At 49.6% G+C, this 26,254-nt stretch overlaps 1 protein-coding gene across 8 annotated transcripts in view; it reads right to left on the bottom strand.

The window, feature by feature from the left end:
- BANP (BTG3 associated nuclear protein) overlaps positions 1-16,901 on the bottom strand; it is a 104,541-nt gene extending 87,640 nt beyond the window's left edge. For 6 of the 8 annotated variants that reach the window (XR_004346929.1, XM_032613164.1, XM_032613160.1 and 3 more), the window contains exon 1: positions 16,771-16,901. The gene's annotated coding sequence lies outside the window, so the exon portion shown is untranslated. Of the gene's footprint in view, positions 1-8,649; positions 8,669-16,770 lie in introns of those variants that run through there. The other 2 variants (XM_032613168.1, XM_032613161.1) reach the window with 2 other exon arrangements.
- Positions 16,902-26,254: the final 9,353 nt, after the last annotated feature.

Here is a 26,254-nt window from a genome sequence, read left to right as displayed (position 1 = left end):
GCATGTGAGCACCCACAGCCATGACCACTCGCGCAGGTGCCGTGACGTCATGGGTGGAAGCGGGGGCACGCCTAGCTCACCGTGGAGGGGCCTCGGGAGTAGGCCATGCCAGGCTGACCTCCCTTTACAGATGCCAAATACACGGGCTGAAGACAGTCCTCGGAGGTGCAGGAGCGGCCCGATGAGTACAAGGGACAGAAGACCCTGAAGACAAGTCTCGGAGAGCAATCGCGCAGGAGACAGTGGGAACCGCCAGCACCCAGGCCCAGCAGCATCCCCGTCCCATCAGATGGGGATGGGACGGTGCCCCAGCCGCCGCCCCGCCTCTGGCACCAGCTTCACGTCCACCTGAGCAGCAAGGCCGAGTCCACACACCATAAAGACCAGCAGGAAGCGGCCCAGTGGTGCCCAGTTAAAAAGCTCAACTTCCAGAAACAGGGCACCTCCAAGAAAATAAAGATCATTCCATTCAATCAGATCCATGTGGATATAGATGGAGTAATAAAATTAATGAAAAGCCAGTAAGAAGTAAGCAAAGAAATCAACTTTTATTAAACTGAGACATGGGAACAAGACTCCGCTTACTGATTTTCCCCAAGTCAGTGTGGCGTGGCAGGGGGATACTCAAGGGACAAATAGGGAAGAAAGAGAAAACATGACCATAAATGAGCAGCCAGGTACTAGATCATCGGAAAGCACTGATTCTTAAGAAAATCCAGGCCACACTGTTTCTTCTTCAAAACAGCCCCCCTAAAAATGTTTAAGTTTGAAATTAGAAGGTCAAACTAGCCTCAGATGGCAGGTCCTTCCCCTCTGAAGTTAACATGTTTGATTAGACAGGCCACTTCTATTCACCTTTTCCAAAATATATAAACCTCCTCAAATACAAACCACCAACGCAGGAAACGGAACTGGCCGGATTTAAATTGACCCCACAGCACCACTGTCCTACTTCAAGACACACTGGCCTCAGGACCCCCTTCCCCATCTGAAAGTTAGTGAGCTTGTACTCGTGGACGTGTGTCTATCAATATCACCATCTCTGATATTAGAACAGAAAATGTGTGAATACTTTATTCATTTAAAAATTACAAAAATCCATACATTACATATTAACATACAAAACTTTTTTTTTTTTTACCAAAAATAACTACTAGAGGGGCTTCCCTGGTGGCACAGTGGTTAAGAATCTGCCTGCCAGTGGAGAGGACACAGGTTCGATCCCTGGCCCGGGAAGATCCCACGTGCCGTGGAGTAACTAAGCCCATGCACCACAACTACTGAACCTGCGCTCTAGAGCCCGTGAGCCACAACTACTGAAGCCCGCGCACCTATAGCCCACAAGCCACAACTATGGAGCCTCTGCTCTACAGCCCGCTAGCCACAGCTACTGAACCCACGTGCCGCAACTACTAAAGCCCGTGCCACGTGCTCCACAACCAGAGAAGCCACGACAATGAGAAGCCCGCACACTGCAAGGAAGAGTAGCCCCAGCTCGCTACGAGAGAAAGCCCGCCTGCAGCAACGAAGACCCAACACAGCCAAAAATAAAAACAAATTAGTTAATTATTTTTTTAAAAATAACTACTAGAGTTTCCAAAACAACAGCAGTAAAATCTCAGCAAGAAGAGACGTGGTTTTGCATTTTGACAAATCTCCTTAATGTCAGACTTACTGGAAAACAACTGGGTTCTCATATCTATTACTGCATGAAAAAGAGGGCAGTGCGTCTGAACAGCCCGTTCAAGATAACTGCGGATATTCCTCTGTAATACAACACCAAACCTCAACAAGGGCTTTCTTTCTCCCCAGACGTGAGCTGCAATGTGGAATCTAAAACTGTACTGCTGAACTTTTTGTTACTTTATCACTTTAAAATCTGTCTTTAAATGGACATTTACCCGGGTCTGATTTGGTCATTTGGAAAAATACTGGTTCAGTGAGTTATGCAGACCTTCCGAATGTTGTTACTTACAGATTATCTGAAGCAACACATTCCTTAACATCAACACTGATCTCATCAAAAAAGTCCCGGGGACTTCCCCGGCAGTACAGTAGTTAAGACTCAGCGCTTCCACTGCGGGGGCACGGGCTCGACCCGCACTCAGGGAACTAGGATCCCGCATGCCGTGCGGCACAGCCAAAAAAGTAAATTAATTAATTAATTTTAAAAAAAGAAAAAAGAGGGGCTTCCCTGGTGGCGCAGTGGTTGGGGGTCCGCCTGCCGACGCGGGGGACACGGGTGCCCAGGAGTGGCTGGGCCCATGGTCCGGAGCCTGTGCTCCGCAACGGAAGAGGCCACAACAGTGAGAGGCCTGCGTACCACAAAAAAAAAAAAGAAAGAAAGAAAGAAAAAGAAAAGAAAAGTCTTAACGTATTAGGAAGCTGCCAGGTTCACAGTGGCAGATACAAGCTTTCTGAAATTCCAATTCTACTTGGAAGTACAAATTTTACCACTGGCAATAGTGTTAGCTGCTTTCCTTGCAGTGACAGGCTAACTCTGTCCGTTTAGTAAGAAATACTGGTAACGTGTCAATTATTCCGTTATGGTGGTCCATGAAAAAAAGCGGCCAGTTCAGCTAGCAACCCAGGTAACTGCAGAAAGGCCCATCTTCCAGGCAACCTCCCAACTCCAAAACGCATAAGTGCTTTCCACGCACTTCCTGTTTCGTTACACAGAGTATGAAAAAGGGGCGCTCAGGGCTGAGATTTAACAAAATGCATGATTTTTACTGCTGCATCAAGGACCTTCTTAGATGAGAATGGCTTTTCTGAATTGCATGGCAGTAAGGAATCCAGCGACAATGGTAGCTCGGGGACTCGGTCCAAATGTTAACAGGCAAAAAGAGGCAAATGACCTCTTGACAGTCATGAAAACTATTTTGACCTCAAATACCCACTGGGAATGCCTCAAGGACATCCCTGGGGTCTGTGGACCACAATGACAACCACTGCCTTCAGGAATTATATCTCTAGAAAGCAAGCATAAGAACCACACACACATTAAAGTGCATTTCAGATAATGTCTGCTATAGAATGGAAACCATGAAAGCAATTAAAAGCAACTTTTACTTGATTTACCAACTGCCAATGATAAACGCAAATACGACGCAGAGGCCTGCATATACCTCGCAATGAAAGTCTCCGTTCCTACGTAGATACGCCCGTATTTTAATTCCTCTCTGGTAGCTCCTAAATTATTTTTCTGATAACATAAAATACCAAATCTGCCAAAGATGCAGGACTATAATAATGTACAGGGACCGTAGGCTTAAACACCTTAACCTTATTTCTTAGTTCCGTGACAAGCCTTAATGAGTGTCTATGGACTACGTATACAATTAATATCAATGATCTTATTGCATTTATCCATACATTCTTCAAAAAACAACCCCCAGGCTCTGTGCTAGACACACGCTGAAGGGAGCAGAGCTAGCCCTGCCCACAAGACACTAAGGCAGTAAGTCGAAGCAGTGACACTGGGGGTATCCTGGGGATCGACTGCCCGCCAGGGCTGACGGCGGACACCGGTGGGGGGGCTGCAGCAGCTACCCGGCCGGGAGGACCGGGGCACGCTGCCCAGAACCGGCGGAGAGCTGAGCAATCGAAGGACGAACGAAGGGGTCAGAGATGCCGGTCTACTGGCCAGACTCTTGAAAAGTCCACGGCATGAAACAAACTGGCAGAGGCTGCGGAGACCTGCCAGTGTAGGTAGGTCCAGGGGCAGGACAGGGAGAGGCAGCCACAAAGAATCTCAGGGGAAACCTGAGTATGGACCGTATCTTCAGTGACTCGGAATCACTGTTCCTGTTTGTAGGTGCAGTTATGTAAAACAATGTCCTTGCTCCCAGGACACGAGTGCTCAAGCACTGAGGGGTGAAATGAGGTGACCTCTGCAACTTACTATCAAACGCAGGAAAAAAAAAAACAACGCAACGTGCCAGAACGTCGCCCCGTCGTGCACCTAGATGCAGGGTGTACACCTGTGTGTCCACCGGGCCCCTCTAGGAAGTGCCCCCTAGATTCCAGCGAGGAGACAGCCAGGATCACGGATTCAGTCAACAAGCTCAGGTGAGCTCGGAGAGCCAGCGCCCTGGAGGCGGACACCGTCCCGGCCACGGCCATGTACGACGTAATGGTGGAAAAACAGCCTGTACCACCTCTGCTACGTACCTGCAAATCTCAGGTGACTGCAAAATAACTGTTCTAGAAAAAACAAAAATAATAAAACCCTCCAATCCACTCTGCCGCCCGCCAGCTGCCATCACGTCCCTCCAGAGCCAAACTCCTATAGCACATTCTGGAACTCTCGCCCACGCCCGTCCGCAAACACGATCCCTTCCCACACCCTTCAGGCCCCCAAACAAAACACTGGTTTCCAAACTCACCGTCGGACTGGACAAGAGCCCTGAGAACGACTCCCACCGGCCTCCCCGCTCAGCACTTCTCCTCGCTCAGAGCACCCTGGGGTCCTCCTCCTCCCCGGGGTTCACCCCTGGCCCCACCTACGCTGGGCCCTCCAGCGGCACCAGGTCTGAGCCTCACGCCGTGGCACCCAGAGCCCCTTCCGGGAACCAGAGCCCAGAAGCACGTGTCCTGGGGGCACACGGCAGGCCCTTACAGGGAGTGACACCCATGCCCCCAAATCTCCACTGCCGCCCGGACCCCTCACCAGTGATTTCCCTGGTCCAGTATGTCAAGCCACACTATGGCCATTTGACAATAAAATCCGCTCCCGCACTTCCAAAGCTGAACTCTGCCCCCATCCCTACTCTTTCCCGAGAGCACCGCTCAAGGAGATCCCACCAAGCCCCCCAGAAAGAACCCTGCAACTCCTCTTTTAACTCTCTCTGCTGTCACCTCCAGTATCCGACCATCACCAGGCCCGGGGGCCCTGCCCACCTGCTCCTTCCCACCCAACTCCTCTCCCACTACACCTGCGCCGCTGGGCTCCGCTTCCTTGAACCCGTGAACCGGCTTCCCCGTCCCTGCCTCTGGTCCCTGGCGATTAGGTGTCATCTCTCTGTAACCCACCCTCAGGTGGAATCCACGGATCTGTCCCTTCATCCCTCCCAAAGCCACACACGGTGAGGCGGGAAGCCAATCCCCTCCCATCCAACCTGCGGATGAGTTCCAGGCTCATCCCTCCCAAAGGGCTGTCGTCACAGCGCCCGGCTTGGCATCACATCTAAACTCTACCTGCATTTCAGGCCTCTCCCAGTCCGGCTCCTGCCTACCTAGATATGACCTCATTTCATTCACTCACTCACTAGACCAAGGGCTGGCCCCGCGGACCAATTCCAGCCCTCCACCTGTACAGCCCATGAACCAAATCAAAAGAAGAACAGTATGTCCTGACATGAAATTACATTACACTCAAGCATCAGTGTTCACAAATAAAGTTTTATTGGAACACAGCCGCAACCAGCCGTCTGCACACTGGCTGGGGCTGCTCGGGGGCTGTCACAGCTTGCCCAGTGACTGACAGCCTCACTCTAATGTAAAAACCTCTGCTCTGCGCGCTGGATCATCACGTCACAAACGCCCTGCTGGGCACGTGGGAGCGACCCGTAAATCCTGGGCAAGTGAATAAAGAAACGACCTTGAGGTTCACGTGCTCCGTAAGCACAGATCTTACTGAACTTGTCACCGGCCTGGCAGCTCCTTCAATCCTTCAGCTACAGGGACAGAAGAGATCTTGGTTGTAATCATCGTCCCGTTAAAAAAATGAAAAGGTAAAACATGAAACATTTGGAGACTACAGGCAACGCTCTCTCCTACACTTCACTTCACTTGTTGCTGTGTTTTCTACAGTTAACGGGGGAAACATTCAGAGACGTGAGGACAAATTAGATGACAGGTCAATTTTTTTACCTCTACAGAAGAAAGTTATGTTGCAAAGAGCCACAACACATCACGCTGAATTCAGGGTGAAATTTAAAATTTTTAAAGTCATTTTCCCACTTACATGTGCCCAAATAAGAAATATTGGCCCTAAAATTATAAGAATTCAAACTCAACATTGCAAACTGTCTAAAAGCATCTTATAGAATTTAAAATTGTCAATAAAATATCACTGAATAACAAATAATCTGCCAAACTTACAACACTAGATAGCAACAGAATCTACCACAATTTACTTTCTGAGAAGTGCAGGAGAAGAGTCACCTCCCTGGAGAGAACAAGAGGCTGTCTTAAGCCTGATGACTGTCAAGGGCGGCTGCTGGGCCAGCTGTGTGGAGTTCACACTGGAGGATTCCTCACAGTAGAAACACACATTTATCAAGGGTCCTTGCGTTTCTAACAAGTGTATACTTTACAACCATACCCAAGCTTTTAACTAGCAAGTTGTACTATTTAAATCACCTCTAAGCTCCTGTCCAGTTCTCAAATTCTAAGATTCTGTGACATAAGTTTATCACAGACAAAACTCTGACTACATGCAAATTTCTATCAATTAAATCTGCCCCATATAAACTGGTAAGCATAAAAAGATACAGGGCCTGGTGGGTGAAGCTGATGATAATAATCATCATTATTATAGGAGCTACCATTCAATGGATCCTAAACACATCTTTGCATTATTTCACTGAGTCTTCACAACCTTGGATGTAGGTGCATCCCCGTTTCACAGAGATAGGCCCATCGCCTCACCATAAATATTTATTAAGGCAACATGAGACCGGAGAGCAGGTGGGGTGGCGGTAGGGGTAGGCATGGGGGGCAGGGCCCGGTCACTCGGTAACGCACTTTGCATCGGGCTAACTAACCCCACTGTCATCCATCACCACATGTTCCCTTTGCCTCCCCTGAGAGCAGGGCTGTGCATCCATCCATCCTTCAGCTCCCTCCAGAAACTGAAATCAGTTCATCACTCATCTGCCCTTCCTGTTTATTCCCACGAACTGCAAGGCTTGGAGAGGAGGGTGGTCAGCCGTCCAGGGTAAGGATGCCAGTGTCCTAATCATTTTCCACCTCGAAATTTCACAGAAACCAAATAATACTAACAACCATGTGGCAAGATGTTAAGGAAAGCTGTAATCCTAGCCAGGAACATAAAAAAAGACGAACACCCAGCTTGAGCAGTCATTAAAACAAGTAACGAGGACAGGTGACAGATGCAGGGACCACGGCAGAGGTTTCTGACACACAACTGACATCAGGCAAACACAGCCCCTCAGAGGCAGGGCCCATAACCAAGGAGAACGAAGTAATCTGATCCACAGCAGAAAATGGACAAAAGTGTAAGGAGCCCGCCAAGGACGAGTTGCAGATGCTGGCTGACCCCTGCACGGCGCTGGCATGGCTCGGTGGTGGCAGACACAGCCCACGCCACTGTCACCTCGGGGGCCAAGGAGCCAAGTTCACAGTCTCCATTTTACTCAAGATCATAATTCTCAATGTGTAATTAAAACTTAGTCATGGGGACTTCCCTGGTGGTGCAGTGGTTAAGAAACCGCCTGCCAATGCAGGGGACACGGGTTCAAGCCCTGGTCCGGGAAGATCCCACATGCCGCGGAGCAACTAAGCACGTGCACCACAACTACTGAGCCTGCGCTCCAGAGCCCACAAGCCACAACTACTGAGCCTGCGTGCCACAACTACTGAAGCCCGCGCTCCTAGAGCCCATGCTCTGCAACAAGAGAAGACACCGCAGTGAGAAGCCCGCGCCCCGCAACGAAGAGTAGCCCCCGCTCACCACAACTAGAGAACGCCGGCACACAGCAACGAAGACCCAACGCAGCCAAAAATAAAGAAATTAATTAATTTTAAAAAAACAAAACAACTTAGTCATGGAAAACAACTTCCTATAGAAACTGCACTTAGAACCCAAAAATTACTGGGCCTGAGCTAAGACTGATGAAAAGTTCATGCCATTAAAATGTCCATGTAAAGCACGTATTTACAAAGATACTTTAACCTTTTCAAAGCCACATGCGTAGTCAAATGCCTTAATCAGGCCAGAATGCCTCCCTCTTACTGCTCCAGAACCCCAGGAAGCTGGTCTGAAACGTGACGAGGACTCTGAGCTTCAGGCTGCAAATGGGCAAGGAGGTCCAAGTACCAAGAACGCCGTGTGCCAAGGGTCTCACACATGCTGAGATGTGCGCCCCACACCACCGCGGGAGGGAAGCCGTGCGTGGCTGCCCTGCACGCAGAGCAGACACTGCCAAGTCTGCCCCAAAGCCAAGCAGCCACAACACTGCTTTGAGCTGCACAGGTCCACCGATAGGCAGGTGTTTTTCAACAGTAGACATTTCGGTACTGCACAAGCCGCAGCTGGTTGAACCGAAGATGCAGAGCCATGGATTCGGAGGGCTGACTACAAGTTCTATTCAGATCTGCCACTACGTGCAGGGTTGGTGCCCCTACCCCCACACTGTTTAAGGGTCAACTGTACTTTTGTAAATAGATGGGTCCAGCACTGAACAGCAGAAGCCCTTAGAAAATAACCCTTCCCCAGCCCAACAGGACTACGTAGACTGCAGAGTGACCTTCAAGAACTTTTATAAACTTAGCAAATGACACCACGTAAGGTCATACTCATTTCTCATCCACAGCTCTAGCACATCATAATCCCACCGCATCCACAAGTGCAACCAATGATCTGGGCAGACTTTAAAAACAGCCCGGCATTCTGCCTCTTACCTCTACTGTCAGTCTTTCCCATCCCTCTCCCAAACAGAATAGCAGAAGGAAATGATTATGCAAAGTGCTTGCTGTCAACAATAAATACGCAGACTTTTGATGTCACTAAACTTGTAATTTGTAAGGAGTATGGTGCCAATTTATGATAATGTCGGTAAGGGCAAATGTTCTTAGGGAAAAATACATCCAAAGTTAATAAAGGAGTCCTTTTTTCTTTTGCTAAAAATGGACGTTATTGGGATAATTAATAAAATCTGAACTAGATCTGATGCTTAGATAACACAGCTGCATCAATGATAGATTCCTAATTTTGAAAATTGTACTGTGGTTATATAAGAGAAGGTCCTTGTTAATAGGAAACAGCCATTTAAGTGTTTAAGGTTAAAGGGACTTCATAGTTTAAACTGTTCAGGAAAAAAATAGAAAAATATACACACACACAAACACAGAGAGCTGCAGAGAAGAGAAAGGATAAAGCAAATATAAAATATTAGCATCTGAGACTCTAGGACAAGCCTACGCCATAATTCTTTGTACTATTCTTGCAACTTCGAAGCCTGAAAAAAACCCAAATCCAATTCCTATGAAGAGATGCGGAGGCTATTCTTCCAAAGAACGGCAGTGAGGACGGACAGACGCGTTCTCATCTGGAGGTGCTTCGCTGACGCCGATTATACTTCGCGCAGATTTCCCCAAAATACACCCTGCTGACGACCCCAGGCTCCCTGAGTCAGCAGAGGGGCGCAGCCGCTGGCGGTGGAGCGGCCTGCGGGAAAGGGGCCCAGGGGGGGCACCTCACCACCGGCTCACTCTCGCCCAATTCCCCTGCTTGACTTCTTTCCCCAGCTTGCATGAGCACTTGCAGCCTCGAGCCACACACTACGGTCGGAGGGGCAGGTCCAGCCAGCGGTAGGTTTTGGAGATAAGTTTTATTGGAAAACAGCCACGTCTATTCCGGCCTTTCCAAGGGCAGAGTCGAGCGGTTGGGACAGACCCCCAAAGCCAAAAATGTCTACTCATATGGCCTTTGACACAAAGTTTGTTCACTTCTGCCCTGCAGCCGAGCGTTTAACCACATCAGCGGCATCTCCAGACTCTAGAAACTGCCTGGAGACTGAGACAGGGGAAAAAGAGACAGGAAATTTTGTTGAAGAGCAGCGATGGTGGCCTCCTGAGAGGCGCTCCAGGATGGGCTGGCTCTGCCGGCTCCACCTCCTGTTGGCCGGAAAGAGCGATTTCTGTTTCAGATCATAGTGGATCCATGGAAATCCCAAAGAGGCAAAGCAGGCTTCCTGAGCTCTTGAATGATCCCTGGAGAACTCGGGAAGCAAGCTGAATTGAGTGTTTTTTTGTTTGTTTTGGCTGTGTTGGGTCTTCGTTGCTGCGCGCGGGCTTTCTCTAGTTGCGGAGCGCGGGGGCTACTCTTCGTTGTGGTACGCGGGCTTCTCATTGCGGTGGCTTCTCTTGTCGTGGAGCACAGGCTCTAGGTGCGTGGGCTTCAGTAGTTGAGGCACGCAGGCTCAGTAGTTGTGGTGCACGGGCTTAGTTGCTCCACGGCATGTGGGATCCTCCCAGACCAGGGCTCGAACCCGTGTCCCCTGCATCGGCAGGCAGATTCTGACCAGGGAAGCCCTGAGTGTTTTATTAACAGCTACGCACAGAGGGAACCCCAGGCAGTACACGTTTGCTTTCATCTTACTGCACCCCTTCAGCTTTCTTTCTCCCAACACAGTAGGACTGCATTTTATACGAACCTGAATTATGCAAATTTAAGTTATACAGCTGTAAAATAATCTAATAAATATTAAACCGTCGCTTCACAAAATACGTGAAATTAGTTGAATCCTGCAAATCTGAAAAATCCACAAAATGTTGCAGTCAAAGCCAGTTGACTGCAAACTATGTTTGCCCACTGACAGCTGCAGCAATTCTTCACTGGTAAACAGGATGCCCGGCATTGTCAGATTCAGTCAAAATCATGGGTGGAGTGAATGACTTGGCATCTCCAGGGAAGCTCCCAGCATAAAAGGCAGCTTAACGCCGCACTCTGCTCCTGACACGCACCCCTGGCTCCAGCCCACCAGTTCACAGGACAGGTCCCGTCCTGCCATCCACCTGCCAGCGCAAGTGCAGGGCCACTCTTGGTGGTGACAGCTGGAACCGCAGCCTGAGTCATCCCCCCCGACCCAGGAAGATCCAGGTGCCCGGGGGCTGTCACCACACTCAAGGGACACAGTTCACACCTACAAGGAAATGCCAGCAGCACACGCACCGAGTTTTCACTGCCAGCTTTATCCAAACCCATTGCTACTTCAGAAAGGTTTAACTTTGCTTCAAGTCATTTGATGACTTTCCACCTTGAAGAAAAAGGAAAAATCACTAGAGACCAGAAGCAGCATTCTTTGCAGCACAGAACGTAAATCTTTATTACAAAAGGTTTGTCAGTACAGGGCTCTGCCCAAAGCCACCCAGCGCAGTGCCGGCTTCCTGACACCACTCCGCCCGCCCCATCCCTACCTGGGCCCTTCCTGCCAACTCACTTTCTCCTTCAGAGCATTACCTGCACTCATTTACTCTAGATGCTAACACAGAAGGACTCAGGGCAAGGAAAGGGTAGTCGGCTTCCACAGACCCTCCATCCCACCTATCTACCTTTTCAGTGATGTAATAAAACCTATTCTCATCTCTTCACCTTCTCTGGCCTTTTCTGGTGGGTTTTATTCTTCCATCACTTATGCATTGTCAGCAATCCGACCCTATGGGTCACCAGTCATCACCACCACCATCCCCCCTCCCCAGCACAAGGGTCCTTATAAAGACAAAGCAAACCTTACTGTCCACCCCACCACAGAGGCAGATGATCCAAAACATTTAATCAAATCAGACAGTTCTTGGCTATGGGTAGATGTGAAAGATGCAGAGAATTTAATGCAAAATAGGAATCAATTCCACGTGACTTCCACAATGCTTCGGGTGTACTCTCAGCTAGTGGCTTAGGAAGTTAAGGTTTCCATCGTGTTTTCATTCAAGAATACCCACAGGTCTCAAGCAATGGCAGGCTCTGGGCGGTCATCCCAAGCTCAGCTTCCTCTTAGACTTCGTCTGCAGCATTATGATGAGGGCGTGCACTGGGGGGGTGACAGGCGTCAAGCGCGATCCCCCTGCTCCCTGCCCTCTAGAACTGAAGAGGGCCCCCTCTCTTCCCAGGAGGCAGGCCGGGCACAGCCCCGGAGAGTGGACAGACAGAGTCAAAGGCAAGACAGATGGCATAAAATGAGATCATTAGCTAAAGCTCTCGCTTTTAACTGGTTTCACAACCTACACAAAAGTGAGAAACCTAAGGGTTAAGTAGTTTTAAAACTACTCCGAAAGGGAGGGATGATGCTAGGATTCTACTCTTCTGTGGACTTAAATGAGCTCCAGGTACTATCCTGGAACAAAACAAGTGTAACTTTTTAAGAGCAAATTTCCACCATGTGATGCCGCCCCCAACCCCCCCAGCGGCTCTCAAATTTGCCAAAAATAAACATTTCAGAATGGTTCAGGGCAATTCCAGTGAACAATTCATTATGCAATTGTTTTTATGACCATCACATATGTGCAGTCAGAGAACACAGTAACGACCTTTATTTCCCTCTCCTAAAGGGAGAACTTTTTACAGCTTTTTCTAAGACATTCTCGTTGAGAACTTTAATACGTATTTTCCCCCAGAAGTCTTTTCTTCAAAATGAGAAAATGCTTGTTTTTTCCAGATTTAAATAGCTAAAGTGGTAAAGTTACATGGACATTTTAAAGTCAGTGTGGCACTGTCATGTAATATGTATACTTAACTGTACAGCTAAAGTTTTCAGAATTTATAGCGTAGATGAAGGTCATAAGGAAAAACTAAGGCTAGTAAGCTGTAAGTGGTGTTACCCATAAGCCATTTAGGCAAACTCCCCTAGACCCTGTGCCAGGGACACCCATTTACCAATCCACCAAACAAGGCCTGTGGTTCTTTATCTCTTTTCTCCTTGACAACCATCTAACACAGGAAGTACTTCTTCAGCAAGGTGCATATGCTACACCTGGAAGTCCTTTAAAGTGCAAATTCTGAATCTTTCCCTATCTTTCAACACCTGGGGTACTTCTGAGGCGCACTAGTCAAGATTTTGGCACATGTGCCTCAACCTGGGTTTCGTCATGGTTAGACTCTGGGTATGCATTTCTGTCTCAGTGCATATCAAGAAACATGATATCATTATGTCTTATTACTGGTGATGCTGAGCTGCTATCTGCCAGGTTTTTCCACTGTGAAGTTACTATTTTTCCCTTGTAATTTATAAACATCTTGGGAGAGATACTTTGGGGCTGTGTAAATATTACAGATTGGAAGAGACTTAAGGAGACGTGACAACTAAATGCAGAGAGGGATCCTGGATTAGCTCCTGAAAAAGAAAAAAGACGTTAGTGGAAAACTGATGAAGTTCAGCAAAGTCTGCAGTTCAATTAACAGTACTGTGACGATGTTAATTTTCTGATTTTTATAAGAATATTTGATAATCTAAGATGTCAGCATTAAAGGAAGTGGGTGATGGGCATAGGGAAGCTCTCTAAACTATTTTTGCTATTTTTCTGTAAGTCTAAAGTTCCTTCAAAAGGAAAAGTTTACTGGGACCTCCCTGGTGGCGCAGTGGTTACAAATCCACCTGCCAATGCAGGGGACACAGGTTCGATCCCTGGTCCGGGAAAATCCCACATGCCATGGAGCAACTAAGCCCATGCGCCACAACTACTGAGCCCGCGCGCCACAACTACTGAGCCTGCGCACCACAACTACTGAAGCCCGTGCGCCTAGAGCCCGTGATCTGCCACAAGAGAAGCCACCACAATAAGAAGCCCGCGCGCTGCAACGAAGAGCAGCCCCCCGCTAACCACAACTAGAGAAAGCCCGCGCGCAGCAACGAAGACCCAACGCAGCCAAAAATAAACAAATAAAAAATTTTTTTTAAAAAGGAAAAGTTTACAAAGCTCCAGATTCTGATTCCGTATGTTGGACAGGGCCTGAGAGTCTGCTTTTCTCTCAAAAGCCCAGTGATGGTTATGCTGTGGTCCTTGCTGTGGACCACTCCACTAGCAAGGCCCTGGAAAACACAGCTGATGTATTTCACTGCTCACAACTTTCAGAGGACAATCAAGTAAATGCACCAAGGTTACACTTAGAGCACTGGAGTCACTGCTTACCTAGAGGCAATCCTTAAACTCCGGCCCAGTGACACAGAGAGGAGCTCACTGCAGAGTCTAAAATCACAACCTTTGCTCTAACGCTGTCTGTGCTTGGCCTTCCCCAGACGAGCCTGGCGCCCTGCAAGGCTGCGGAGCCAGAACGGCCGGCAGGAACGCACACCACCCGCCCACAACTGCAACGCAGCGGCGGCCATGGGGACCGTGATCTGGCCACCCATCCCACAGCTGGTGGGCAACCATCACCGCGGGGCAGGAGAGCAGAGCAATGAGAACAGACTCTGTACTACCTACTCACAGAAAGCGACTGGCCCCACAGGTGAGCTCTGCTCATCCCATTAAAATGACTTTTAACATCGTATAATAAACCCACAAGAAAGAATGTAAGACAACAGGCAAGAGATTTTGCAAATTTCTGGCGACCAAGAGGATTTAATGGGGGGAAAAGGAAATAGCAATCTGCAGCACACAGGAGTGGATACAACCGAAGGACGGCTCTAAGCCTGTGGAAGGCGAGGACCCCATACCCAGGATCCTCGGTCGAGGGCGAGGGCTGTGGCTGCCCACATAAGTCAGATCCCTATACAGAAGAGCTGCACTACGGCCCTCCCTACACCAAATGGAGCAGCCCCAAATCAAAGGGGTCTTCCTTACGCTGAAAGGCCCATAGAACATCTGTCTTCTGGCATTTGAGGTCCCAGCACAATAAAAAGTTCCCAAACACCTGAAGGGAAACCTGCACATTTTCAAAATCAGCCCCACAGGGGACTTCCCTGGCGTTCCAGTGGTTAGGACCCCACGCTTTTACTACAGTGGGCCCGGGGTTCAGTCCCTGGTCGGGGAACTAAGATCCCTCAGGCCGCGCAAATGCGGCCAAAAAAAAAAAAAAAAATTCAGCCCCACAGACTCAGATTTCTCTGCCTCCTTCCTCCTGCCTTAGACAACAATAATTACCAATATTTGAAGAGTACTTGCCACACAAAGTAAGAAGCCAATCTTTTTAAAAAGAAGAAAACAGCAAGTGACACTAGAGGAAACAAGAGAACTGAACAAATCCTTAATAGTATATCCTCAAAGCCAAGGACATAACGCATTCACCAGACGATACGTTATTACGAAAAAAGAACAAGTCGGTCCTCAGAAATTAAAACTCTGTAGAAATAAAAAAAATTTAAATAGGACTGGAAGATAAATGGAAGCCCTATCCCAGAAACAAGAATAAAACGACACAGGAAGAGGATAAAGACGGGAGATTCAGAGAGTTAATCCAAGATGTCCATCATCAAACTAACAGGAACTCCTAAAAAACAGAAGAGTAAAAGCAGACCAGGCGAAATTCTCAAATGATACAAGAGAATTTCCAATTCCAGAGCTGAAGGACACGTCCCCAAAGTCAAAGAGCATTCATGGTGGGACTCGACATTTTCGGGGCACTCTAGAAACGGCTGAACACCAAAGAGGATCCTCACGAGTCACCCAAAAGGAATAAGGCTCCTCGGCAGAAAGATTTCATTGAAATAAAGAAGGCCAAGATTAAAACGTGAGACCTGAACAAACGCAGATGTATGGTAAAAGAAAACACCAGGATGATACCTGGGCTGGTCTAAAGAGTAATCAGTCCACACTAGAAAAAGGACAGAGGGCTGGGGAAAGGGAAGGTTGGAGAGATCCAACACCATCCTTGAGAATTTAAAACGAGGTAAAGAATCAATGGGAACAGAAAGTGCAAAGAAAAAGAAAGGCCATCACAAACAATAGGAAAAAAAGAAAAGGCTGTAGAGAGGGGAAACGTATTAGCTGGCTGTGAAGCTATATGCGCCCGACAGGGACAGAAGAGGCGAGATAAGACACGAAAAGCTAACTCATCCTGTCGTAACAGCAAGGCAAGAATGCATAAAACCAATACAATGCCAGCTTATTATTGAGAGCTACGGAGAACTTCCTCGGGAAACAACAAAAAGATATCAAAGAATTTGAGGAGTGGAACTGAGAAGTGGGGCAGGGGGCTTTGCTTCTCATGTTAAGTCTTCCACTAACATTTCATTGGGTACGATTCTTTATTAAGATATCAAGTATGTGTGCAGCTTTTTAAGAACAGGGACTTGAGACAGATCGCGTTCAAACCTGGCTGTGTGTCCCGGACAAGTCCCGTACCCTCCGTGAGCCTCAGTCACCTCCCCGTCCACCCGACTGGACCGCTGTGCCGAGAAACGCTGCAAACGCTCGGCAGGCCCGGCCGCAGCGCAGGACCCGCACATGACAGCCGTTGGCTACAAATTAACGCCAGTGGTGACAGAATCCCACGTCCCAAGAACACACGCTTATTTTAATTGCCAGACAAAGGAGAACTGGAGCTGAATCCACGGAGTTAACGTTACAGGCGGTTCAGGCGTTCCGAGCACCGACTAGCGGTCCCCACGGACGTCCCCCTCAACTCGGGCCCGCCCCGGGTGAACCTGCCGCCTCCCGCACTTCCGCTCCGCAGCCGCGGTCCCCGCGCCCGCAGCCTCCGGCTTCCCGGGGCCTCTCGGAGGGGCTGCACCGCAGCAGCAGCGCGACCCCGCCCCGCCCGCCCCGCGGCCGGACGCCGCTCGTGAGGGGCAGGTCCCGGAGGAGAGGCCCGCGCCGGCGGGGGCGGCGGGGCGGGGGGAGGGGCGGCCGGAGCCGGGCGCTGAGGTGCGGCGGACCGGCGGCTGACAGGGCTGACGCGGGGGCGCGCAGGGCGGCGGGCCGTTGGGGCCGGTCCCCGCGTCGGGGGGGCGGGGGCGGCGGCGCGGGCGCGGCGGCCGGAGGAGGGCGCAGGGAGGAGGGAGGAGGGGAGATCTCGCTCTCGCTCTCGTTCTCGCCCCGCGGGAAGGGGGAGGCGGAGACGCGACCGGCTGCGGGAGCTGCAATTACCGTGTGGGCTGCGGAATTCTCGTGGTGTTTGTCGAGGAGATGCGATAATGGCGTCCGTCCTCGCGAGAGAAGCCGCCGCTCTGCGCAGGCGCTGCGAGTCCCTCCCCGCGGCCCTCTGCCTTGCACCGTCTGCGCAGGCTCCCTGGGCGGGCGCGCCGGCCGGAGGGCGGGGCGCAGGGGAGGGGCCTGCCGCTCGGGGCGTCTCGCGCGCCCTTCGCTGGCGCTGGTGACCGCCGGGCATGCGCACGCGTCGTGCTCCCGGGCCACAGTTTAGGCCCCTAGGCTTCTTTCTTCCCCGTCGCGCGCTCGGGCTCCTCGCTAGCCCCTGAGAAGTCGCATCGCTGGACCGTTGGAGGAATTTGCATTTTCTTTGAGGCCTGATGAATAGGAATTAGCTCCCCGACGACTACATATCCCGGAGGGCCCTGCGCGAGCTTCGAGCAGTGCATTCTGGGACTCGTGGTTCCTGCGTCTGCGCCAAGCCTGCCGGTACTTGTGGTCCCTCCGCCCTCCGCTCGCCCGACTGCGCCCGCGCATGGAATGGTGGGACTTGTAGTTCACATGCCGCGGTCGGCTGCTCCCGGCGAGGCTCTAGCTACTGCTCTGGCCGTGTTCCCCCGAGTAACAGCAGGTGTTCAGGGGTCCCTAGGGCCGTCACAGGCTCGAGGGCACACTCCTGGAAAAATATATATTAATTACACGTGATGTATATTTTATATGTAATTGATGTTAGTTATGTATCGTGTATAATATAGGGACTGTTATACATGAAAAACATAGTATGAATTTGGCTGTATTTATAGAGCATAAAAGTGCGTTTGTGGGTACTCGTAGGAAAAAAATTCCCAAACTATAGGCAGTTCCCAGAAATGTTATTCCTGCTTACTGGTATTGCTGGGATTACCACTGCTTTTTCATTTTTCTTCTTTACACTCGCCTCTGTTTTCTGAGTTGTTTACAACGAGATAAAATTCCTTGGATCCTCCAAACACGAAACGGTGGAGCTATTTTCATTCGGAAAGAAAAACGCTGTACCTTTAGTTTCCTGCCCACTTCTCTTTCGCCAATAATAAAACCGTACTCAGGGCAGTAACCAGCTGTGCGGCCTTGGGCAACCTTGTTGCGTTAGGGGCTCTTCAAGAAATAGCCCTCAGAGGTCTCCTGAGACTGGTCACTGGATTCCTCTGCAGGAAAAGTGCCCTAAAGAAATTCCAAAGAACCACAGAAGGTCAGCGCTTGGAAGATCCTGATAATGGAATGAGATCTGTCCTGTTCAGAGGAGAGGAACAGTCCAGAGAGATTGGAAGCCTTGTTCAGCAAGGTTACATAGCTGGAAAGAGATGAAAGCGGGGTCTGGAAGCCAAAGCACCTGGGTCTGGAGTCCAGAGTCCGTTTGCAGTGGGAAAAGGGTTTCTGAAGCCAACCGCAAAAGTCCCGGGAGAGCCGTGCTTTCTGTCCCCACTTCTGTCTCAATTACAACCAGTCTGAACACATAACTCTAAAATTCTTGACAAGGATTCATGAATGTCTGACGAGAAAGCAGATGAACGTAGGGTGATGTTTTTCACGCTATTTCAGAACATCACCAAGTCCTCATCTACAGCTCCCTTCCAGGCATGGGTTTGCCTGCTCCTTCCTTTCCAGGCCACTGCTAAGTCATCGGACGTCATTTTTAAGCTGATCAAAATGACAATTGTGCTTAGGCTGGAGTGCTTGACTTTTCCTTTCTGTTTTTGGTGTTTCACGTTTATTTACTTTTCACTTTGCTGCCCAGGAAGCTCGAATACACGAAGGTGTGCAGTACTGACAGCTGATTAACCATGGTTTAAAAGAAATTAAATAGCTAGAAATTATCAAAGACAACTGCCTACCAATGAAAGTTGACTTCCCTACCACAGGGGACTCTTCTCCTTGCCATCAATCCTTACAAGAATCCAATCCAGGGGATTACCTGGTGGTCCAGTGGTTAGGACTCCACACTTTCACTGCTGAGGGCCAGCGTTCAATCCCTGGTTGGGAAGCTAAGATCCCACGAGCCACACAGCGCAGCCAAAAATATATATATATATAAAGAATCCAATCCAAGTTCCTGGAGTTAACTAGGCTGAAGTCTCATCACTGGGGGCTTTATGGAAAGACAGGGAGGTGTACCCTGGCCTGGATGGCACCAGACATGGGGGACCACGTGGATGTGCGTGTACCAGGCGTTTGCAAAGATCTCAAAGGCCCCTTCTTCAAACCGTGCAGGGCCCACTTCAGGCACACCCTGGAATCCTTAGAGGGCCCTGTTCCTGAAGATGCACCCAGCATGGAGAAGAGTGAGTTATTTGTGAAGCCCTCAGTTGCCCAGGAAAAGCCTAGAAAACAGTATAACTCCATAGAGCAGGGCTGTGAGAGCAGGCCTGACGTGGGCTTGGAGTCCAAACTCCCTGTGGCAAGTTGGCTGTCTCCTCTGGGAACTGGCGTTTCAGACTCAGAGCTCGTGAGGCTATTGGGAGGATTCGATGGAGCAGAGTTTGTAAAGGATTTAGCAGAGGGTCTAACTCAGGAAATGATCATATTACCGTGTGTTGAATTACCTTGCCTTGGCCAGGCACATCTTATAATCCCTTTTCATTGTGAAGAACATGAATTTCAGAGAGGTTAAGCAACACGCCCAGGGTCACACAGCCATGGCAGCTTTGAGGAGGAAGGTCATGAGCTATGGCGGGAAAGGTACTTAGCATGTGGGATATGCGGGTCCTTTTTGGCCAGGGGACAAGTTTTGTTTCCATCCTAAAATAACGGGAAGCCTTTACAAGGTGTGGGGCAAGGGTGGATATGATGAGATTTGCATTTTCAAAACTCATTCTGGCGGGAGTGTTGGAAAATGAGTTGGGGTGGAGAGGAGGGGTCCTGAGTGGACTTGGGGAGAGCGGTTGAGGCTGTGGTGGGGGTTCAGGCAAGAGACGGCGGAGGCCTGAACCAGGGTGGTCACAGTGGAGACGGAGAGGCGGGGAGACCGAATCAGGAGATTCCGAGGGGTGACGTCAACGGGACAGGAGCACGAATCCGATCCTGGGGCAGGGGTGAGGGAGGGGGGCCTCTGGATACCTCCTGGGCCTGCAGATGTGCGACTGGGTGGACGGATATGCTACTCCCTGAGCCTGCACTGAACAGTGCCTCTTTGTGCCTCATCCACCCAGGGGACCTCTCGTGTAGTTCCTCCCCCATCCCAGACACCTGGAAGAGACCTGGTTTGGGGGTGAACCGGAGTCCTGGGGACAGAGCTCAGAGGATGATTCAGGGGGAGTGGGAGAGAGCAGCAGCCAGCACCCCCTGCAGCCCCACCGCTGCTGGCGGGGATTCCACCCAGGCCAGGACAGACCACTGCCACACGTTCTGGGCCGTCGAGAAATGTAAGGAAGTGCCATCAGCAAAAATCCCCTTAATGTAGAATTAACCATTAACCATTTTAAGGTGCACGATTCAGTGGCACCAGGTGCACTCACGATGTTGTGCAACCAACACTACCTTGTTCCCGAACCTTTTCATCACCCTTTACCCGTCATGCCCCTTCCTTCCTCCCCCCTCCCCCCAGCTCCTGGCAACTGTCTGTCTGCATATGTGCCTGTTCTGGACATTTCGTATCAATGGCATCACACGATATGTGGCCTTTTGTGACTGGCTTCCTCCCCGTAGCGTGGTGTTTTCAAGGTTTATCCATGTTGTAGTGTGTGTCAGCATTTTGCTCCTTTTTTTTTTTTTTTTTAGTAAATTTTATTTTTTAGAGAAGTTTTCAGTTCACAGCAAAATTGAGCAAAAAAGTATAGATTTCCCACATACCCTGTGGCACCTCTCCAACTTACCCCGCATCAACATCACCTCTCGACCCAGAGTGGTGCATGTGTTACAATCGATGACCCTGCACTGACACGCCACCATCACCCCGGTCCAAAGTCTACATTAGGACTCACTCTTGGTGTTGAACGTTCTATGGGTTTGGACAAATGACGTGTATCCACCTTTATAGTCTCCTGCAGAGTAGTTTCACTACCCTGTAAATCCTGCGCGCCACCTGTCCACCCCTCCCTCCCCCCAACCCCTGGCCACCACTGATCTTTTCACTGTCTCCATAGTTTACCTTTTCTAGAATGTCACAGACTTGGAATCATGCAGGCTGTAGCCTTTTCAGATTGGCTTCTGTCACTTAGTCGTATGCATTTAAGATTCCTCCGTGTCTTTTCATGGCTCAACGGATCATTTCTTTTAAACACTGAACAATATTCCACTGCCTGGATGTTTCACAGGTTATTCATCCCTTCACCTACTGAAGGACATCTTGGTTGCTTCCAAGTTTCAGCAGTTACGAATAAAGCTGCTGTAAACATCCATGTGCAGGTTTGTATGTGGACATCAGTTTTCAGCCCCTTTGAGTAAACACCAAGGGGCCCGATTGCTAGCTCATATGATAAGAGGATAGTTTGTTTTGTGAGAAACTGCCCACCATCTCCCAGAGCGGCTGCTCCACTGCGTTCTGACCGGCGATGAATGAGGGTTCCTGTTCCTCACGCCCTCGCCAGCGTTTGGTGTTGTCCGTTTCTGGATTTGCGCCATTCTAATAGGTGTGTAGTGGCATCTCGTTGTTGTCTCATCGTTCCCTGATGACATAGGACGTGGAGCATCTCCGCAGATGCTTGTTTGCCATCTGTCTGTCTTCTTTGGTGAGGGTTCGGTCTGTTCAGGTCTTTGGCCCATTTTTTAATCATGTTGTTTGTTTTCTTAGTGTTGAGTTTAAGGGTTCTTTGTACATTTTGGATAACAGTTCTTTATCCGGTGCATCTTTTGCAAATAGTTTCTCCTTCCGTGACTTGTCTTCTACTTTTCTCGACAGTGTATTTCACAGAGTAAAAGTTTTAAATTTTATTGAAGTCTAGTTTATCAGTTATTTCTTTCATGGATCATGTCTTTGATGTTGTATCTAAAAAGTCATTGGCAAGCCAAAGGTCATCTAGGTTTTCTCCTGTGTTGTCTTCTAGGAATTTTACAGTTTTGAATTTGCATTTAGGTCTGTGGTCCATTTTGAGTTAATTTTTATGACAGGTATAAGGTCTGTGTCTAGACTGACTTTTTTTGCATGTAGACCTCCAGTTGTTCCATCACCATTTGAGCACTGCCTCTGCCACTTCCTAGCAAGGGGACTTAGTCATGTCACTGCTCTCAGCTTTGGTTACGTCGTCTGTAAGATGGAAACTAAGGTAGGACCCTTTGGAATACAGAAAAAAAAAATAAATGAACTTAATAAAAGAAACTTACTGATTCACATAAGTGAAAAGTTGGGAAGTGGACTTCAGGGTATAGGAACAGGAATTGTTTGGCTGAAGCAATGTCATTTTCTCTGCATGTGTCTGTCTCTGTCTCTTTCTGTCTCTGTCTCTCCCTCCCCACCCTTCCCATCTCTGGGCTCAATTTTCTCTCCATTCTTGGGCAGGATCTCAAAAAGTGTTCCCAGCAACTGCAAACAGTGCCTATGTGAGCAGTTTCATAATCCCCAGGGAGAGTCAGGGCTTCTCTCCCCATAATCTCAGCAGTTCCCAGGGCTAACACTGACTGGCCAGTTCAGGTTCCCTGTGAACCACTTTCCCTCCAATTGGCCAAGCCTCAGGTAGATGGTGGGGTGGGGTGGGGGCTGCCGGCTGGTTGGGGAGAGGGAATATCCCAGGGAAAACCCTGGTGCTGTTACCAAAGGAGAGGGACCAGGCGTGGGGCAGACATCACAGCATTTGCCCCAACACAGGTCTCCCTGGGCTCTTGTGAGACCCGGAGGAGTAGCCGAGCGTGAGCTGTGACGTTGACACCAGCATCTGTCTAGCAGAGTGGAGGCTCTTTTCTCCCAGCAGCTGTTGAGTCACACTTTCCGGAAGAAGAGGCTGAGTGCGTCTCAAGGGAGGAGGAAGCGATTCCCTTGGGCTCCCAGGCAGCCCTGATTCATTGCTTTTCATTTGTCCCAGGACGCAGTGCAGTGAAGCCAGGCAGGTGATGACCGGGGCAGCGCTGCTAGTTTGACGTCCATGTAAAGACAAAATTTCAGCTACAAAGCATCCCCTCAGGCTCTTCAGATCGGGAATCAGCAGATCTATAAAATCAATAAAAGTGTCTGCCGAAAATCATGGTATAAAAAATCCAGTGGAGAAGCCAAAGAAATTACTGTGAATAACACATGTAGAAACTTCCGTGCGTTTTCAAGATTTTTGCCCAATGTGAGTTTCTCTTTCTTTCTTTCTTTCTTTTTAACTAGAATATAATTTTTTTATGAATAGCGTATGTAACTTTTGGGATCTTAAAGTACTTTGGAGAGCATTTGGTTGCATTTAGGAGTGAATTTGAATTTCTATCATATAAGAATAAAGCACTGGCAGTTCCCTGGTGGTCCAGTTAAGACTCCGTACTCCCACTATAGGGGGCGCGGGTTCCATCGATCCCTGGTCGGGGGGGCTAAGATCCCACATGCTGTGTGGTGCAGCCAAAAAGAAAATAGAAAGCAAAAAAAGAAGAAGAAAGCATTATTTGAAAAGAGTAATGCCAAGAAATTTGAAGGGTCTTATAGAAAGGGGAGCTCCAAACTTTTTTGATCACACACTCATTTCAGCAAAAAGATTTTGAGTCTGCCCCTCCGATGCATGTGTATTTATGTATGAATTAGATCCGTGTATCAGATACTAATGTACTGTGTACTCTATGAAACATATGAAAAATAGGAATTATAAAAGGTGAGAGAGGAAATAAAAATAGAAATTCCAGTCTTTTCCTCCTGCCCTTTGACGGATGTGATCGGGGAGGCCTAGCAAGTCCAAAATCTGATGGAGTGGGTCAGCGAGCTGGACACCCAGGAGAGTGGTTCGGGGCCCAAAGGCAGAATGCCTGCTTTTCCAGGGGGAATCAGTCTTTGTTCTGTTAAAGCTTTCAACGGATTGGACGAGGACCACCCATTACGGCAGGTATTCTACTTTACTCAAAGTCCACTGATTTCCATGTTAATCACACCCAAAATAACCCACCTATCCTGAAACATCCAGAATAACATTTGACCCAGTATCTGGGCACCACGGCTCAGCCAAGTTGACACAAAATTCACCATCACAAATCCACACGAGGAACTTGCAATCCCCGAAGAGAATTAATTGCAGGTCATGTGAAGCTCACTAATTACTGCGTGTTTTATGGGCAAAAGGAGATAGTCAAAAATGAGAAGATGTTGAGTTGAATAAAATGAGGCTCTTTGCTCACAGTACAAGGTGAGTGGGTGAGAGCAGGACTCAGCACAATTTCCTGGGCGAGCAGCATCGCATGGATTGGCAGCGTCAGTGCCTTTCTCCTCTGACCCACAGACATCAGACCTAGGAATTCCATTCAGAGATGTTCAGTGCAGTGTTATTTATAAGACAATAAAAAGTCCATCTGTAGGGAGAGTGATTTGATAAATTATGGTATATCTTGTTGTGGCCTCTCCCGTTGCGGAGCACAGGCTCCAGACGCGCAGGCTCAGCGGCCATGGCTCACGGGCCCAGCCGCTCTGCGGCCTGTGGGATCCTCCCAGATCGGGGCACGAACCTGTGTCCCCTGCATCAGCAGGCGGACCCCCAACCACTGCGCCACCAGGGAAGCCCTTATATGGTTTTTTTTTTTGCATTACGCGGGCCTCTCACTGTTGTGGCCTCTCCCGTTGCGGAGCACAGGCTCTGGACGCGCAGTCTCAGCGGCCATGGCTCACGGGCCCAGCCACTCCGTGGCATGTGGGATCTTCGCGGACCGGGGCACGAACCTGTGTCCCCTGCATCGGCAGGCGGACTCCCAACCACTGCGCCACCAGGGAAGCCCCTTTATATGTTTTTTTAATGGCAGAGTTCAGCTCCTACTGTAACAGCAATTGAATTGATGTCTGAGCCAGCCATGAGGATGTCTGGGACGAGCTGGGTTGGCGGTACTTTGTGAGTGAAGAAGGGCCCTGCCATGTGGCTGCAGGGAGCAGGGAGACCCCAGACCCACAGAGACAGCCAGTGAGGTGGTCTCCCTAAAGTAGGGAAGCTGAAGGCAGCAGGGCAGCCCGCCCACAGTGCTGAGGACACGCCCCTAAGAGCCAAGGGGGTCCTCGGTGTGTCAGCTGATAGACTTGTGATGCCAGGACCTGCTCTTTCAGGGCTCAGCCAGCGCCTGCAACTTGGCGCTCGGCAGCAGGTAATGGAAATGGTACCATCTAAGCACTTTCTTTGCATCAGTTCATTACAACTGATAATGAACACGACAACATAACAGAGTACGTGCTAGTATTTCCCCACTTTACAGATGAGGAAACCGAGGCAAAAGTCAATGAGTGAAAGAAATAAAGAATGAATGAATGAATGAAGCCACCCAAGGGCTGGTACATTTCTAAAATGACTCCATGGGAAGAAAAGCGTATACATTCCAGAGTTGGTTTGTTTTGTTTTTGTTTTTGTTTTGCGGTAGGCGGGCCTCTCACTGTTGTGGCCTCTCCCGTTGTGGAGCACAGGCTGCAGACGTGCAAGCTCACAGCCATGGCTCATGGGCCCAGCCGCTCCACGGCATGTAGGATCTTCCTGAACCGGGGCAAGAACCCGTGTCCCCTGCATCAGCAGGTGGACTCTCAACCACTGCGCCACCAGGGAAGCCCCACAGTTGGTTTTTGTGGCTTGCAACCCAGGCAATCAAACTCACAGGCCCGTCAGAGAACTGGATGGAAGCTGCAGACCAAACTGTGCATCCCATCAGTGGGATCCTCGGGCCCTCGTGAGCCCACAAGTAGACTCAGTATTCAGGACCCCTGTCCTGTGGGGTTTCCAGATCTAAGAATCCAGGATTCCAGGATCAATTATGCTATCCCTACCCCCTTGATGCTTATACTTTCAACCTCCCCGCCCCCAAATTTACACACCTTTCCATCCGAACACTGATGTCTCCGTTTCCCAGGTAGGAAGTCTCTGGGGGAATAAACTGCTCTAGAGTCCAGAGCAGGTGTTTTGTTTTCTGGCATCTGAAGTACAAGCTGTGTAGCTAAGGCGACCGTCTCATTGATTGTCCAAATGTGGATAGTTTGCGCACGAAAGGGGCACATTCACATTTATGCTGAGGCAGGAGGCAAAGCCTAGGAGTATCCCGGGCCAACCAGGACACGCTACTTTGGGCAGAACGAATTCCTATCAGATGGTGTCTGTTTTGTGGAGAGGTGACGGGCTGCTTCCCAGGAGCCCTGGGCAGAAGGGTCACTTGCTCCCCTGTAGGTACACGCAGTGTGGCTCCGTGCCTGGTCTTGAGTGCCCCAAGGCTGGAGGGCTGCGCAGCCCTGAGCCAGGGTCACGCCCAAGATCAAGGACTTTGCTCTGGTCTCTTTGTTCCTGTCTGCTCCCTGGCCTGGCAGCAAGCTCTCCGCAAGCTCCCCTAACTCCCTGGTACCCTCACTCCGCTATTTACCGGGTCAAAGCACAGTGAC

The sequence above is a fragment of the Phocoena sinus genome, chromosome 19 (assembly GCF_008692025.1).
Source record: "Phocoena sinus isolate mPhoSin1 chromosome 19, mPhoSin1.pri, whole genome shotgun sequence".
NCBI classification, from domain to species: domain Eukaryota; kingdom Metazoa; phylum Chordata; class Mammalia; order Artiodactyla; family Phocoenidae; genus Phocoena; species Phocoena sinus.
The sequence above is the reverse complement of the archived record's forward strand: the minus strand, read 5'-3'. Positions and strand labels throughout refer to the sequence as shown.